Source organism: Dermacentor andersoni, chromosome 1 (genome assembly GCF_023375885.2).
Source record: "Dermacentor andersoni chromosome 1, qqDerAnde1_hic_scaffold, whole genome shotgun sequence".
NCBI lineage: Eukaryota > Metazoa > Arthropoda > Arachnida > Ixodida > Ixodidae > Dermacentor > Dermacentor andersoni.
Genome location: NC_092814.1, coordinates 393,589,584 through 393,608,240, shown reverse-complemented (window position 1 = coordinate 393,608,240; position 18,657 = coordinate 393,589,584). Strand labels below are relative to the sequence as shown.

Here is an 18,657-nt window from a genome sequence, read left to right as displayed (position 1 = left end):
TAAAATTAGGCAAGGGATTAAAAATAAAATAAGTATTTGCCCACGTCACACTGCCAGTGGCACAAAGAGACACATTTTAATACCTTCAATCATTTATTTATATCCATCCATTTATGTGAGCTTAAAGCCAGTCAATGTAACCCTTTTGATTGTTGCTTTTGGTGCGTCACGACTTCACATTTTAATACTGGCATCTGTTTTTTTTTTCAGAGGAAAAAGCCATGACCTCACGGAAGGTTATCGACACATAATAGACACTTGATGAAGTGAAGATTATTGGCCATCGAGGTTTGTTGAATGGAGTTCACGTACCCTAAAACTTCACTTGAAAATATGTCATTGCAGTATGTGTTCTTTCTTAAGATACCTTGAAGGCAGCCATTGAAAAGCTGAATGAGTCACTGGACACATCTGATTTGAGGCAGTTTGACCCAGATGAACAACGGAGAACAAAAAAGCTGAGAAAGCGTAGAATAATTTACGACTCCTCGGACACGGATGATGTTGATGAGCTAATGGACGGGGGAACACAGCCATCATGTCACCATAAAGGTAATGTTTTTCTATTTACTTTTTGATAAAATATCAACTTGTCTTTTGAAATATTGCAGCCCATTACATTTCTTTTGAATGGGACTGCTGTTGTTTTATAATCACAATTACAGTATCTATAACATATCCATCGAATACGTAGCGTCTTTATATTTTTGTTCAGGCATTTGTTGACATTGTTTATGTTGAGTCAGCTTTATTAACAGCTTCCATGTTGCCACCTGCACCGAAACCACAATCAATCGCCCCGTGCTCAAGTGCTGTGGTACTGACATGCCCAATCGAGAGTTCACCTAGCACACCGCCAGTGACCAGAGGACTATTTGAGCTGTCTACCTCCTCTTCAATTGCATTGCAGTCAGGTACAGCAGTATGCAATTATTAAAAAGTGCATGCAAGGGCAAGGTTCTGACATTTTTTCACCCAGTGTTACTTAAAGCAGGTTTACTAACAGTAATTTTTTGAATATATTGCTTTTAGTAATGGTGACCAATGTAGATTAAAGAAGCAAATTTAATTCTCGTAGAGAGAAAAGGAGCCTTCTTAAGGCATAGATTCATTTTATTCAGGACTGATACTTGGCCAAAATTTAACGAATCAAAACCTTTATCATCTGTATTCATATGTTATTGGTCTCTACTTTTTCACTACCGTGACTGCATGTTTGTAGTTCCTGCAGCAGTGTGTACGAGAAACATCGGTAGTATTGTCTAATTGCCAGCACAGCCGTTGCACTGAAATGCACTGGCCAGCAGAAACTGAGCAAACGTGTGATGAGGGGAGGAACCTTCAATCTTATTGAACTAAGTTAAATTGCACAGCTGACCTTGTAATTCTGAGCAACTTACATCTATTGAAAAATTTTGCAACATTACATTTTTTCCAAACATTCCAGGTTTTCAAAATAAAGAATGTCGTCTAGTGTGCAGCTGTCATCATACGCAGAATTTTTTATGTTCTTGCGACCAACTATATTTACCAATTCCAGAGAGTACGTGTTCATCTCCCGACATCATGTCACTGGGCCCAAGACCTGCTCAGCATCGTATGCCGACGCCATGTCAAACACCCAGGGCTCTGACACAGGTACTACGAACATGAATGACTGTCTCTGCATTCTAAATTTGTTCAACTGATACAATGTGTCTTTCACCTCTGTTTGGCTGCTTGGAACCATCAACACTCACATAGTTTAAACTAAAATTTGTGGTTTCCTCCGGTTTGCACAGCTGCAAACACTTGGGCTCTACTGTCAGGTTACGAGGGGTGTGCAAATATTCAGTATTTATAATGCAATTCGAATAGCATCTGCTGTTTGATTCGAAACTCACTATTCAGAATTGTTGAGTATTTGTTTCTCTTCGCATATCAGGGGACTAACAACACTTAAAACCAGCCTATAGGAATGAAGACAAATGCAAGTGGAGACTTTCTAAGGATTAGGCTGCGAGGGCGCAGGAGCTGCTATGCCAAATTACCACATTTCGCCTCTGTAGTACTATTGAACTAGCTAAGTGACATATCTCAAAAACTTATTTTACAAATGAGTTGGTTTTTTTTATAACAAAAGTGATTAAGGCCTGTTTTGAGATTGCTTGCTTAAAACTCGTTGCCTAAAAATATAAGCGGATGAAAGCTTTTATTTCTAGCGGTAGAAGCATTTCCTGCCCTATGTAAATGAGCTGTCATTTGCTTATTGCAGTGGTTCTTGTATTTTCAAAACATGCGCTGCATTTCTTTCTTGTTGAAATTCATTATTGTTATACAATAATTTCATGTTGCTGTGGTCACTGCCTTTCCTTAATTGCAGGGAGCTTTTGCCCATCTCCTGTCACTCGGTATGCTTCTACCTCACGAGATCCAGTTCCTTCTAGCCAAGGTACGGTGAAACTAACATTTTTGTGCAGAGAGGTACTCGGCATTGATAGTAAAGTGGCTAAGCCTCCTGTATTTGGCTGAACATTGTGTCTCTATCAGGGGCCTGATGCCTGTGCTTTAAATTAGGCTACAAGTGATACTAGCATAAGTACTTCTAAGCTCTAGGATCTATAGGCTAAAAGTATGTTTAAACCAATCAAGTTAACATTTTTTGTCAATTTGGCTAGTTCTCTAAAAGAGCTATGAATTGGGCTACTTGGTGTGCATTCATTTTTTCTTGTGCTACGTACAGTAGGACACAACAGGACAAGATGACAGTCGTCGTTAAAGAAAAAGATAATATAACCAGGGAAATCCTAGAGGCTTTAGAAATAGAAGAAAAAGACAACTGCGTGAGCACCCTTTAATCATGCTAACAAAAGCCGAAATCACTTGCGCAAAGAATGCGTACACACACAGAATGCACTTATAGAATCATAACCAGAAACGTGAGAACGCGATCTGAGTGTAGCTGCTGTAATCATAGTTCACGCAGTCGCAATACTTCGTTGTGTGTTTTAAGATAATGTGGTATGATCTGACGATAAACCAGTTGGTAGTTCGCGCTCCCGTGTGTCACTTCGTGTCCGCTTCATATTCAGTGTCCGGTTTGTCCCTGTTGCATCCTACTGTAAATAGCGCAAGAAAAAATAAATGTTGGCTAGTTGTAACCACCATTGTTGGTATAATTAGGCGAAAATATTTGCCGTTTGAGTCAGATTTTCTCTGCATGTAGTTTTATTAATATATGTACAATACCTAATTTTGTTCCTTTTCTAACCACTAGATGATCATATTCTGTTAACATCTGATGAAACATATATTTAGTAGTTTGTTTTATGAGTGCTTGTAACTTACTCTTGTTCAGAGTTTTCCCTTTCTGTTTGACCGATTAGACCCGACATTCTTTTGCCCTTCTGCTTGAATGAGGTTTTCACAGAAACCTAAATATTATTTATATACTTGTACATCTTATATAGAAAACAATGATACCATTAGTCTAAAATGCTCTGATATTGTTTACAGAAGAAGCAGCCGATGCCCCACACTTCAGGAAATATTTGATCTTGTACAATAGCTTCACATGAGACAGCTTGGTAAGAATCACATTAAACGCAGTGCTTGATAGAGCAAACACTGATACTTCCGTGTGTTGTTAAAGGGACTAACACCAAATTTCATGCTTAGAACTTAGCCTTGCTGGGTCACCCTGATTACTTTGTGTCATGAACATGAATGCATTTTGAATGAAAAAATTGCAAGGGGTTTGAAAATATTGCATTTTAGCCATGTGAAATATTGCCTGGGTAGCCAAAACTTGCGTGATCTAGCTACACCGAAGCAGTACAAATATCTGTAAAAGCTGTTTTCTTGGAGAATTAGGAATTTTGCAAGGTGGAAAAGTTAAACTATAGACCTTATCAGGCAAGGATGGCTTGTGCAAGCTGACGCGGTGCTGCTTGAATGTGTTGCCGTTGCGTGCTTTGGAACGATTTGGACATGTTTTAGATTGTTTTCCGCGAACTTTAAGTGATGTCAATTCATATGAGGTCATTGGGAAACCACTGTGTAGCCTTTCAGTGCAGTTGTAACCACAGTGTGCGGGAATTTCTCGTGGCTGCATATATGCTTGCGACGTGCATCAAATCAAAATCACTTTATTTCAGGGTTTTTCCTGCGGAGACAGAGACTATAGGCTGAAATAGCCTGACTGGGCCCCTGCCCACGTTCAGTTCATACAGCACTTAAGCGTACAATAACATATACAGTATGGTGCACATTATATTAAAATTACAGTTGCACTCAATGTACAGCCGATGAAGGAAAGAAAGTGACTTCTAATACATCAGATAAGAAGTATGAAATGCATACATGTGTACATAGATGACGCAGATATAGAAAAGGTCACATAGAATTCATGTGTTAGATAGCTAGTAGACCCTTTATCCTGTTACAGATATATAGATAACGATTATATACCAGTACATTGTGCTTACAAAACAGAAAAAAAAGAAAATCAGGAATGTCATGGTCATAGTAGAAAGTAATGTAAAACAGTCTACAATACACATGCTGTTCTGAAAAGGAACGTTTTGTGCATTAAGTTTACCACGGCTGTCTGCCCAATTTATTATGTCTGTTTATTTAGAATCTGTATAGCTTGATACGTTACCGATTGTTTCCCGTGATTTGTCCTAATCTTCGGAAGCGTCCTCCTATGCTGCCTAAACCCGTATTTATGTTCAACTACCATATCACTGTCTTTGTATATGTTTGTGGTGTGCATATGTTGCACTAATTTATAGAGATAAATTTGATTGGCCATAAGCATGTTGTGTTTCAGAAATAACTCCCTGGTAGGTAAGTCACGCATATCTCCTGCATAATTTTCAAATATACGTAGCACGCGCTTTTGTAGTACCATTAATCTATTATAGTTGCGCTGAGTGGTGGTGCCCCATACTAGCGAACAGTAGGCAATCTTAGAATATACTAGAGTGTAATAAAGAGTTTTTTTTTTAGCCGAAGAGGTATTAATGTAGAAATCTTTCTAATACATCCTATTGATCGAGCTATATCGACTACCAAATGGTCGACGTGACATGACCATACCAAAGACTCTTGGAACCAAACGCCTAGGAATTTTTGCTCAGGTGTTTGCTGAATAATCTCGGTTCTATACGTAATATGCATGTCATGTTGGTCGCGTTTATTTGGAGGAGAAAAAATAACGTATTTAGTTTTAGAGGCATTTAATTGTAGACAATTATCATTTAGCCATTTGGATAGGTTTTGTAGATAATGATTAGTCTTTTCTTGAAGTTCACGTTTCGTCCATGAAGTAAAAAATACGTTAGTATCGTCCACAAAGATTACTATGTCAAGGGTGTTGTCAATCTGAGTTATGTCATTAATGTATAACAAAAACAGGGTAGGACCTAATACTGATCCTTGGGGTACTCCATTTGTTACATTTAACGACGTCGAGGAATAATTAACATCTGTAAATTGGAAGCGTTTCTTAAGGTAGCTGGTTATTAATTTCAATGACATGGCACGTATTCCATAACACTGCAGTTTTAGAAGTAGAATATCATGATTCACCGAATCAAGTGCTTTCCGCAAATCTAGAAAGAGACCTAAAGTAAAATCCTTATTTTCAATACCTTGAATAATTTTCTCCTTTGCACGAAGTAGTGCCTGTTCAGTTGACTTGTGTTTTTGAAATCCGAATTGCGAACTAGATATGATATTTTATTTCTCTAAGAACTTTGTTATGCGATCATTAATTGCCCACTCAAAGACTTTTGATAAAACAGGTAATACCGATATTGGCCGATAATTTGTAAGGGCGTTTTTGTCTCCGGATTTGTGTATCGGAACAACCCTTGCTATTTTCAGTTGGTCAGGGAAGATACCAGTATCGAACATTAAGTTAATAATATAGGTGAGAACGTTTTTTAGTAACTTGGAAACATACTTTACTGGCTCAGCCCTAAATTTGTGATAACCAGCGGCGACATTCTTTATTCTATTAAGTAACCCTTCAGTCTCTTGCGGGGAGACGTGATACAAAACAAACGAATTTGGTAAAGAACTGATGTGTCTTGTTGGTTGTTGACTGCCTACGATTGCGCTATCTGCCTTTCCTGACTGTATAAAGTGCTCATTGAATGTGTTAGCCAAACACTGGCCTGTTATCGCATTTCTATTGATCTCAATCTCTTGTACGCTGGTTATGGCATTGTTTCTGCTTGTCGATCCATTTACTGTTTCCCATATCTTTTTTACATTAGTTTGATGGCGAAAAAACAAACTTTCATAATAATTTTCTTTTGCTTTCTTTAGATCTGAAGTTAGTTTATTTCGAAGCTTCTTGAACTCCTTAAATTGGTTTACATCGCGCGTACTAATAAAAGTGTGATACATCTTGTTTTTTTCTCTCATTCTTCTGTATAGTGCAGGGTTAATCCAAGGTTTTCTTATTGCTTTTTTATTCTTTCGGCCACATTGTAAAGGAAGCGCATCATGATAACTTACTTTTAAGTTCTTGTAGAATTCCTTGTAAGCATCGTTAGGATCACTGCAGTCATACACGCTAGTCCAATTTATGGCCTCCACTAACGAAAAAAATTTTTCAACCGATTTGTCGTTTATCCCTCGATATTTGCTTACTTCAAGATGTCTGCGTGCGAAGTGATCAGTAACGCAAAACACGGGTAGATGATCACTTATATCGCTAACTATCACTCCGCCTATTAGTTCTGATACACTGATTTTCGTAACACAGATGTCTATGGCTGTAGCTGTTTTAGGGCCAATGCGTGTGGGAACCGAAATCAAATTTTCACATCCGTATCACATAACCAGGCTCTTGTAATTCATCGCGTACTGGCCATTACTAACTGTATTTATATTTATATCACCAACAAAAAAAAAAAAAGGTACCCGCCGTGGTTGCTCAGTGGCTATGGTGTTGGGCTGCTGAGCACGAGGTCGCGGGATCGAATCCCGGCCACGGCGGCCGCATTTCGATGGGGGCGAAATGCGAAAACACCCGTGTACTTAGATTTAGGTGCACGTTAAAGAACCCCAGGTGGTCGAAATTTCCGGAGTCCTCCACTACGGCGTGCCTCATAATCAGAAAGTGGTTTTGGCACGTAAAACCCCATAATTTATTTTTTTAACAAAAAAAGGTAACTTGTTTGTCTGAAAAACCTGCATCAATTGCTCAAGAAAATCTAAGAACTCGCGTTTAGAACCAGCTGGTTGCCTATATACGGCAGCAAGCTGAAATTGAGATGTTTTTATAACTAAGCATTCAACATTTGCATTTGTAATTGTGTATTCCTCAATAATGGTGTAAGCATAGCTATTACTGATATATACCGCCACACCCCCTCCTTTTTTTCCTACGCGGTCCAAGCGTATGCAGGTGTAATTATTAATGGCGGGTGTATCATCGGTAATCGTCAGCCAAGTCTCCGTAAGAACAATGACTTCAAATCTCAGAACGAGAGACTCCAAGAAAATTCGTAGGCTGTCAAGCTTGTTTTTTATGCTTCTAATGTTGAAATGAGTCAGAGAGAAGTTACTTTGCTTGGTCTTAAATGCGGCGTTAAATACTTCTGCTGTGTAGACATCACACGTGCTCATCTACAGTAAAAAGAAAGCAAGCTTATAATTAGCTGATACAATCTTTAGTTCATTTTGGCAAGGTCATCGGAAGAAGTGATTCGCAGGACAGGACTATCTTCGTTTTTCCTTGCTAGGATCTTGCCACCTGCTGTCCACACAAACTTCCATTTGAGCTCTTTCTTATTTGCCACTGTTGCTCCAAGCAACTGCTTGTTGTGGCGTGTCAAATGTTCATTGACAAAAATCGCACTGTTAACACCAACCAGGCCAACTTCTTTTGCGTCAATTCTCATTTTCTTAGCCTTGGCTAATATCGAGTCTCTCTTAGCACGCCTCACAAAACGAACAACAATGTTCTTGGTTGTTGAGTTCGCAGTTGGAACTCTATGGCATATATCAATGTCCCTCTCGTCAACTGCCTCTGTGACTATTTCACAGATTTTTCGAACGGCTACTAAAGAGTCGCACTCGTCCGGAACACCCTTTATCTCAAGGTTGTTACTTTGATATTGTTCCAACTCTTGTAATTTCAGAGTTAACTGTTTGTTTTCAGTTTTTAGTTTTGGATTCTCAGATACCAAGCTTTTTAATTCATCTCTTAGCGCCTTTAGATCTCGGGTCACGTCTTTGACATCGTCACACGTGTCACTGCAGTGCTGAACAGACTTTCTCAGTTCCCTGAGTTCAGCACGCATTTCCCGCTTAAATTCTGCAATCAAGGCTGCTACATCACTTTCCCCCTCTTTCCCTTTCCCCGGCGTCATTGTACGATAGCACAGGTATCAATCCAATCACTTTCATACAAAAAAAAGACAACGACAACAGGCGTGTTCGGCAGCAGCGCAGAGTTGCAAAGAGGATTTCAAAGCAAATCGACACTATTCCTCACCTGCAAAGGATGCAGAATTGTCTTTAGCGTGTGCACACTTCAATGCGCTGCCGCCGAACTGGACGGCTGGGCTCAGGGGGACCGTATTTAAGCCGTCCGCCGTCCGGAAGGTACAGCGACGCCCCCAGCTATCTTCGTCACGTGGTAGAGCCTTGACAGTCGCAGATCTTGCCTGTAGCGCTGATTATCTCGGCCGCTTCTTGAGATGGCTGCAAAGGATGCAGAATTGTCTTTAGCGTGTGCACACTTCAATGCGCTGCCGCCGAACTTAGGTTAGGTGTGCACGTGCTGTTAACTATTTTCGCAGTATCGGTTTCCGCTTGACGAGGAGTAGCGATGTCTGAATGGCCATTGTGAATTGGAAAATCTTCTCATTGTGATCATTTGTTGTGGGAACTAAAACAGAAAAGGGTGCTCGTGTATGGCCAACCCAGTGCGACCCGGAAGCGCCAATCGTGATAAAATATTTGCATTTGTCACCGGCATAGTTCTCACGCATTTCAAGTCCAGTAGACTTGAAATCACCATGCTATATCTGCACGAGCCTCCTGTATGGTGTTACTCAACACAGCGATCACTGCGATTGGTAAACCAGCATGATGCATATAGCTTTGTGCGTCGGAATTGCCTTTTTGCCGTGTAAAGCAGTAATGTCCAAAGGGGATTGCACAGGATGAATCTGGCGGCTATTTGCGAGGACGCAATTTCCGTAAGACGAGTGAGGCATCGTAGAGGATGGGATGAACAAAGCCAAAAAAGAACCTGTTCTTATCCTCCTCTTCCACGAGAAAAAAAAAGAAAATGGGCTAACGTCGCAATAAGACCTTGCGTGGTCATGCCGCATGCTTGGATCATGTGCTACAAGGAACAACCAGATCTATAACCCAGCAACTACCACTGCTTCGGACGCTCGCGCAGTCTACAGATGAGCATTCGACAAGTGTAATTCACTATATACGGCATGCTGTTATTACCAACAACAACTATGTTATTCGCGGGCAGAAGCCTTGTCCAACAAACAAGGTAGTCCCGCAATGTATCTGCAGGTAACAGTTCGAATGCTTGTCAGAGTAAACAGTACAACAAAAATTGCATTTTACAAGAACTGAGGCCTGAACACTTACTGCTTTTGTAACATTTAATGACAACTTTTCACTACAGAAGGTTAGCTTGTGTCAGTTCGCAGGAGTTTCTTTGCTGGTTTAAAGATATGGTAAGTTAAGAGATAAAATGTTTTTTCCTATCATTGCAAGATTAACTTGCAATGACAAAATTCAAGGTGTAGTTTAGATGTTTGTCAGACCATTTAAACATAACACAACAGTTCTTCACTGAACTTTTATTTGGATAGTAATTATCTGGACACTCCAAGTGCATTTATGCCGTCGGCGTCACCGTGAGGTTCCGTATAAAATCCAACGGCGATAAAACCGTCGCTGCGCGCTGTGTGTGCGAGGGTGAGCCGCCAACCGCAGCTTATTCTCGAGCATGCGAGAGAAGAAGGTGGCCAGAAGCGCGTGGACTTAGTTCACTCGCGGTACACAGGGAGGAGGAGTCGGTAGAAGTGGGGGTGCGTTCTGCTTTCGTGGCTGCCGCGTGTGCACTGTACCTTGAAAGCGATCTGCTGTGTGGCCGAAGTGTGCGCCCGCGGGGCCTCATCTTCAGAGCAATCTGTGATGGGTACGAAGTGCATATGCCGAGTGCTGGTAGCTTAGTATGCGCTGTGCTTTCGGCGTTCGCGTTGAAGCGAGGCAAGCGACAGGGCGAAGGTCAATTTGCCTGCTGCTGCTGGCGTGCTTTCCAGGTTTTGACGAGTGTCCGCGGTAATCAAGCGAGATGTGTTCATGTTTACCTTTACGCGCGTGACACCATGCTTGTTTACTTAGTAAGCGAACATTTACAACTTTATACAGATGATAAAACTACTATCCTTACTTCGGATAGCTGTCTACTAATTTGCTATCGCAATCGATGCTTCGCCTTTTGGGCGAAACGGCAACTTTTTTTATTCATGTATTGCATATCGTGTTGCAGGTTGGCTATTTCTCTCTGAAAGGTGGCGGCATTGCAAAAGACGGAGTTCGCAGGGTGCTCCGACAAATCCTCTCCAAGACAGTTGCACTGCAGTGTAGCTGGGCCGGCTCCTCAGGGAGAAAATTTCCATTCACAAGCCTCACAAATGTGCTGCATATTTTGCTTGGTAAGCATCAACGTAAAACAAATAGTACTTTGTCTTCTGCTGCGGCTTTCAATATTTCCCCCATTGCGAGATTGTGTTATATATACTTCTCTATGCTATGGTGTTGCAGTTACAGTTTAGATAAAATATTTGACCATGATCAGTATATTACAGACACTCCATTACTGATGTTTGTTTGGCAGCACGTGCTATAGATGCTGTTTTGCTCAGTTTTCAACAGAGGCTGGCCTCCTGAATACTGCATAGTTGTGCCATCTGGAGTAACAGAGTCAACAAGGTTGAAACACAGTTTCGCTACAATCATTGCTTCCCCAGTTCAGAGTTGGATCACCTTAGTTTGTGTTGTATGAACTTTCCTATTTTTAAGCTCATAATGAGAGCAGGCACGCAATTTGATGGTTTACTACTGAGCTACACAACTAAGGTACAGGTTGCTTAGGGGAAGATAGAAAAGTTTACCATAAAACAATGTGTTTCAAAATTTTCAGAAAACAGATTTATGCATTTAAGTGTGTAATTTTAAAGCGAAGCCTTAGGTGTCTATGTTGGCTGTGACATTGAAGAAAAATGGGCAGCACCGCTAAAAATGCTTGGATTGACGTCACATTTCTCGGGGAGGTTCCTGTAAACAAAGTAAATTGGTGGCTTTGAAAAAAAATTTGGTACGTTTCGGTCTGATTGCGTATCAAACCCGGGCACGCCGGGGTGCGAGACAAGCACGCTTCCCTGAAGCCACGGCCGCTCCACTGTTCTAGCTTACTAAACGTATGCCTAGTGCGTGCCTGAGTTCACACATCCCGTTGCAGCCATCTTGCTGTCTAACGGTGCGGCCTAGTGCATGCAATAACATACAGCACTTTAGGTACTACGTTAAGTGTTCATATGTGGCGTTAAGGAGGTCGCCTTAGTGCCACACCTGTACTTCCCATTGCGGATCGTTATGTCTTACAAAGAAGTCCAGCCCTGATTGTATAACTTGATGCATCACCAATTGTCTTACAAAGAAGTTCAACCCCGACTGTATAACTTAATGTATTACCCAATGTCCAGCAGGCTTTTGCCTTCTTGTGTGTCAAGAGCGTAACACCTGCCGAACTCTTTTTCACAGGTGCAACACGTGCCCTCTTTGGCACGACTGATGCAGCTGTTGCAGACACCACCAAAAGGTGGCTGATGTTTGCTGCGGACCAGGAGGGAGGCCGGACACACAGACGGCGCGTCGCCTTGTTGAGGCAATCCGACACAAGCCAAGACAGCACCTCATAATCTCTAGAGTTTGATGTAGCCTCTTCTTTTAAAACAGTTCTGCTACATGCTATTCCACATATCAGGGGTGTAAAGCTTTCCCAGCCTGGCGCACAGCATCTACAATGCACAAGCAACTTCAGTGTCTTTGCTTGCAACGATGTCCCGGTAGCACTCCCTGGCAAACAGTATTGCAAATTTTGCCAGAACTGGATGGACTTGAAACCTATCCTTCAAGTTGATAACAAGTTTATCAACAAAAGCTTCTCTGGTTCCCTGCATTCAAACTTCAAATTCTGATGTGTCTGACAATGTAATATCATTGCTGGCACAGAATTCTTTAAGGTTTGTCTTGAGGTCTTTCTGTGCCTCCAGCATGGTTATTGTAGATGTTATCACGTCCTGCAAGAGATCAACATGCAGCGACCTTGCTTGGAGGGCTTTGATAGCCTCTCAGTCAATGAGACATCACACATCAGCAAAAGTATGCCTACAAATCTGCCAATTAAGCTTTGGCAGCCCAGCTGTCTTATTTCCACCCCTCTCTTCTGCTTCTCGTGAGAGACTTGCTGTGATGGCTTGCAGATTATTTTGGACAGCAGCACACGACCCTCCAACACTAAGTTAGCGTGTGGCAGATGGCTCAGTAATCTTTGAGCCCACTGATTGACTGATGTGTTCAAATGTGCCTTTTTAAAATGATGTAACAGCTTATTCGTTCACGTAATTGCATTCAAAATGATGTAACAGCTTATTCGTTCACGTAATTGCATTCACCCTTTCTTTTTTTTTTGTGTGACATTTCATTTTTAGACAGCTGAATGATGTAATGTGGTTTGGCCACCTAAAAGAGAGCATTAGCTGTGCTTTCTGTGTCCCGTGGCTTGATATGTGCAATAACGTTTGTGATATAGTTTACTGCAGTCGCTGTTAAGGAACTTGATATATTGACTGATGTGTTCAAATATGCGTTTTTAAAATGCTGTAACAGTTTATTTGTTCACATAATTGCGTTCCACCCTTTCCTTTCTTGTGATATTTCATTTTTGGACAGCCGAATGATGTGTGGTTTGACCATCTGCGTCCCTTGTTAGCTTGATATGTGCAGTCATTTTCTGTAGTTCACTGCTGTCCCTGTTAAGGAACTGGATATATTGACTTATGTGTTCAAATATGCATTTTTAAAATGATGTAACAGTTTACTTGTTCACATAATTGTATTCCACCCTTTCCTTTTTTGTGATATTTCATTTTTAGACAGCCGAATGATGTGTGGTTCGACCATCTGCGTCCCTTGTTGGCTTGATATGTGCAATCATTTTCTGTGATATAGTTCACTGCTGTCCCTGTTAAGGAACTGGATATATTGACTATTCACCGGTGTGTTAAATTCTGCCTTTTTAAAAAAATTATGTGACAGTTCATTTGTTCACGTAGTTGTGTATTCCATGCTTTCTTTGTGTTTAGACATGTTCCATCTTATGCTACTGTATTTTTCAGTGCAAAATAAAAATGAAACACCGAAAATGTTTGTGTTGTGACATATTTGGTGTAGTACAGATGAAAATCTACAAAAAAGTAGTAGGGCATTTATATGTAGCCAAGATAAAAAATTAAAAAAATTGGGGATAGAAATTGCATTGGCCAAAATGCTTGGCTTCCATAGCAAGAATATGCTTGGCTGTTGCATGGTGTTCCACTGCAGTGCCAGCTATGGCAAGAGGTGTTTCCAATCGTTGCCCATGCATGGCCTTCCATTGCTTGGCCAATGGTAGGCTTGTCACTCCAGCCACGCACAGACCTTGCTTGGCCTCCAATAACTTTCCAATGATGATTTACCATGCTTGGTTCTAGCAAATTTTGCTGGTAGGGTTCTTAAGTCCCAAACTGGCATCAAGAAAGCCAGGACCATAAAATGATACTGGGCTGGAAAAATCAGCTTCCAAAGATTTATGTTGCGTTTTTGACGTCCTTTCCACAGCTCCTGTGACAAGTTTGTGTGAAAAGACATTCTCAAAGCTAACATGTGTAGAGACCAGGCTGAGGAGCTTTATGTCAAGAAAGGCTTAGCTGGCTGATGGTGCCTTCGGTAGAGCAATGAATTGCAATTTTTTTATGATGTTATGAAGATAACGCTATAGCATGCAGACTTATGCTGCAGCTTTCTTTCCTGCCATGCAACACCAAGACAGCAAATGAGTAATTGCAAAGTAATCTTCATATTGTATCCCAGCTGTATTGTGCATGCCACATTACCAGATAATCTTGCTGACCTTTAATTCACCTTTCCAGAGCAACATGTCTTTATCAAGCCGTACCTTTACGTTGGGTTGATATATGTAGGGATGCCCTTTCACCTTCATGTCAGCTTAGCTTTGTCAACAGCAGATGCACTAAAGCTACACAATCTTGCTACCTACTTTGCATATTGCAACTGAAATGAAGGAAACACAGGCCTTAACAGTAAACCTTTAAAGAGTGCATTTAAATACTTGTGCAACCTTCTTTTTGGAAAGACCATGTGGCACCTACTGGTGTAGAGATGTAGCTTGGCAAGTAAGAAACTGATGTGTTTTTACCTAAAAATAGAATTTATTGATGTTTTGTGGGACAAGGTGCCTGGTGTCTCAATGAGCACACTTTATGGCTGAGAATATTTTTGCCATTGCGTCAGCTTTGAAAACTTGTCAGAATATTTAATTTTGGTGCATTAGAAAACACCTTGACAAAAGATGAATGTAACCCTTAATGTCATTGAAAGAAAGGTGCTGAAAATAATTAGGTTAAAATAGCAGAATTAAATTCAGGGATAGGATGGGAAATAGGTAAGCAATTCACCACCCACGTTATGAATGCAAGCAGTTGACACACAATAGAATAAGAAAGCCCTAGAGCAAGTCTCTTGCTTGCAGTGCAAGACCTGTGCACATCTATGATGATATTGCAGTATTCATGGCAGAGACGGGACCATTCAACCTTGCACACTGTAACACTTTGTATATCTCTTTCAAATCTTCTTGTACCAACATGTACAAACTGCATGTTGCAAAAAGTAAAATCATTGATATTGTCCTACAGACAGTTTCCATGTTTATTGGATTCTCATTTTAACAGCCGACTTTAAACTTCCACACTGAGAGCTGGGCAAGTTAGTGCATTTTTCAGACTAGAAACAGGGCACAAAGTATGAAGGACAGTGAAAACGCAACAGGAGCACTGACTTGCAACTGAATCCTTTATTCAGGTATATATAAAAGAGCAGTACCCACACACCAGGCAATGTGAAGAAAGAAAGCAAATGAAGTGCAGGGTATTAATCATGACTGACATTGCTAGAAATGCTAGAAAACACAAGCATGAGGGGCGTCGTGAGTGAATTCTATAAATTGCGACATGGTACTAAATCCATGCAGAAAGCCATGTTAAAATGTAGATTGGCATTATGTGATTTAATGAATTAAACTATATTCTTACAAATTATGTATTCTAACATTTTACTTGAATAAGGTGCTAAGAAGATCAATCTATATATAGCTACAAATGCCTTAGTCACCAGATTTAAAAAGAGGACTTTCGTTTGTTTCAAAGATGAAAGAACAATACCTGTTGTGAGAGAATGCTGAGAAATAACAGCGATACTGAGGAGTCCATTGAGAATAATATAATGTACAAAAATGCATTAGGAATTACGTCAGGGACTCCACATTTCTTAAATTTGCAGACATACTTCCATATTTTAACAATATTATTAAGGCATACAAATTTAAAAAAGGAATGCCACTACGTTAGTATTTGCTATAGGAAATGATTTCCTAGGGGTGCATGTACAATGACCCCCAATTGAAAATTGTACCACTAAAGCTCTACCACATGTGTTTGACCCCTGTTGATTGTTTCAAGTCCAGCTAAGTCGCACAAGCCTGTTCCTTTAGTGAGCGAAACTCAGCGAGAGAAACTTGGCCTTCTTTGTAGAGCAAAGACAGTTGGCAAAAATGAGGCACACAAAGGTAGACAGGTTTTGGTATAGCCTGTACAGTGAAAGATCCACCCGAACCACCTCCGGAGTTTTCCGGGGATGCAGAGCCCCCCCCCCCCCCCCCACCCCCACCCCCACGTGTCATTGCCAAGGTTTTGTCACCCACATCATTTGAGGTTTCTTTTGACTTGCCCCGAACTTTTTACTTAAAATTTCACTGTGGCTAATAGCTTACTGCATGGCGCGGGCGTGCACAGATGGAGCGGACGTGTGCGGATTTTAATTCAATTAGAAATACCAGCTCCGGCTGGCTCATCCGCATTTCTTCACTTCAACATGCTTCAAATTTCGACTGTAATCACCATGCAGATACACCATATATTTAAATATATAAACAGGACAAAGTTTACTATACTTTTAAATTGAAGGTAGCCAATTAACAAATAATTTTAAAGGTGTGGATGGCTCATGCCTAGCGAATGAATTTGTTACTGTATATTCACCTCGCTTCAAAATGCTTTGCATGCTTTTTGACCTTGAAAAAAAAACAAACCTGTGGACCTGTTACCTCTTCGGCAGAGTCTACTAGATTTTATCAACGGCGTGTGAAATGCACGTGAATGTTATGTGTCTCAGTACCGCTTTTCTTTCCGGAAGCAAAGCTAACGACTCATTAAAAAAACACTTCTAACAATTTACAACATTTATTAGGGATGGAAACATCGTCACTTGCATGCAGAGGTCATAAATATATACAGGGTGTTGTTGTGCCATATCACGTGCCTATCATCGAGGCGACGGGAGCTGCCATACTACGTGCACCACGTGCATATCAACGAGGCGACGGAAGCTCCCACTTTTCCGCGATGAATCAAGAATTTGACGCGAGTGATGTCGGGACCGGCCAAACTGGTTCCTGCCGACGAGGGGTCGCTAAAGGGGCTAAAGGACTACAGGGAGAACCGGCCGATTGTGAGGAGAGAAAGTCGCTTCCAGCCGCCCAGTCGGTCATGCGCTCTTGCAGCTACATGTACGCTATCATCCACTCTCTGTAAATATTGTATAAGGTGAGAAGAGGTTTATTGGCGGCTCCTAAGGCAAAAGCGCAGCGACCGGGAACGGCGAGACAGCCCGAAGCACTGTCCAAAAAAGGCGACAGTAATCAACAGCGCGAGCGGAGCCGAGCCGCGCGTTGGCGATGTGTCTGTGCTGCGAGGCGCGTCTTCTTCTTCACAATCTCCCCCCGGACAAAAAGAGCCATCCTGGCGCCTTAAGAATCAGGAGGCAGAGGGTCGTGGTAGGGCTTGAGACGCGAGACGTGGACAATGTCACATCCACGCCGGCGCAAGTCTTCAGGTGGTGACAGTGGCTCAATTAGAAAATTCACCGGAGATGTTTGCTCCAAGACTCGGTAAGGCCCTTCGAATTTTGGGACGAGTTTCGAGGAAAGCCCCGGAGTCTGGAAAGGCACAGACAACCACACAAGAACGCCTGGAGCGTAGGTGGTGTTCGGAAGCGTGTCGGTGCGGTTTTCTTTCTGGCGCTGCTGTTGCTCGGCCGTAAAGGAGCGCTCTAGCTGGCGGCATTCTTCGGCCTGTCGGGCGACGTCGGACACAGGTAGACACTCGGAGGCGTCAGAACGGTATGGAAGGAGTGTGTCGATGGTATGCGTAGGCTGGCGGCCATACAGGAGGAAGAAAGGTGAAAATCCCGTAGTGGCCTGGATCGCGGTGTTGTACGCGAACGTGATGAATGGAAGGATGCGGTCCCAGTTACCATGATCAGATGCCACGTACATCGACAGCATGTCACCAAGTGTGCGGTTAAATCGCTCTGTGAGTCCGTTAGTCGTGGGATGGTATGCCGTGCTTGTCCGATGAATAATACGGCATTCCGAGAGCAAACTTTTGACGACTTCGGTGAGGAAGGCGCGACCTCGATCGCTGAGGAGTTCTCGAGGTGCGCCGTGTCGAAGCACGAAGCGATGTAGAAGGAAAAAGGCTACATCCCGTGCCGTAGCACTTGGTAAAGTAGCAGTTTCGGCGTAGCGTGTCAAGTGGTCAACAGCAACTACGATACACCGATTGCCGTCTGGCGTCATAGGAAGCGGGCCGTGTAGGTCGATGCCGACGCGATCGAAGGGTGTGGCAGGGCACGGGAGCGGCTGCAAGGCACCAGACGGGCGTAAAGGCGGCGATTTGCGGCGTTGACAGTCAAGACAGCACCGAACAAACTTTTGTACAAAATTGTACATGCCGCGCCAGTAGTCGCAGTGGCGAATTCGTTCGTACGTCTTGAAGACTCCGGCGTGGCTACACTGTGGATCGTTGTGGAAAGCGGCACATATTTGTGACCTTAAGCTGCGGGGAATCACCAGAAGCCACCGACGGCCTTCAGGAGAGTAATTGCGTCGGTGGAGCAGCTGGTCACGAATGGCAAAATGAACTGCTTGGCGTCGGAGGGTACGGGATACAGGGATGGTCGATGATCCAGAAAGATAGTCGAAAAGAGAAGCGATCCACGGGTCACGACGTTGTGCGGTGGCAAAGGAGTCCATGTCGAGAGATGAGATGGAGTGTGCGGAAGTTGTTCCGCAGGCCGAGTCTGGAGGTAAAGGTGAACGAGACAGGGCGTCGGCGTCGGAGTGTGTTCGCCCACTGCGGTATACGACGCGAATATCGTACTCCTGGATGCGTAATGCCCAACGGGCTAGGCGGCCAGTGGGATCTTTCAAGTTGG

The 18,657-nt window shown here is 42.3% G+C and overlaps 1 long non-coding RNA gene across 1 annotated transcript; it reads left to right on the top strand.

Annotated features, from left to right (window-relative positions):
* LOC129381792 (uncharacterized) lies at positions 1 to 1,628 on the top strand. Its single transcript, XR_008609920.2, has 3 exons — positions 1 to 552; positions 759 to 914; positions 1,541 to 1,628. It is a non-coding gene; the product is annotated as an uncharacterized lncRNA (long non-coding RNA).
* The last annotated feature ends 17,029 nt before the right edge of the window (positions 1,629 to 18,657 follow it).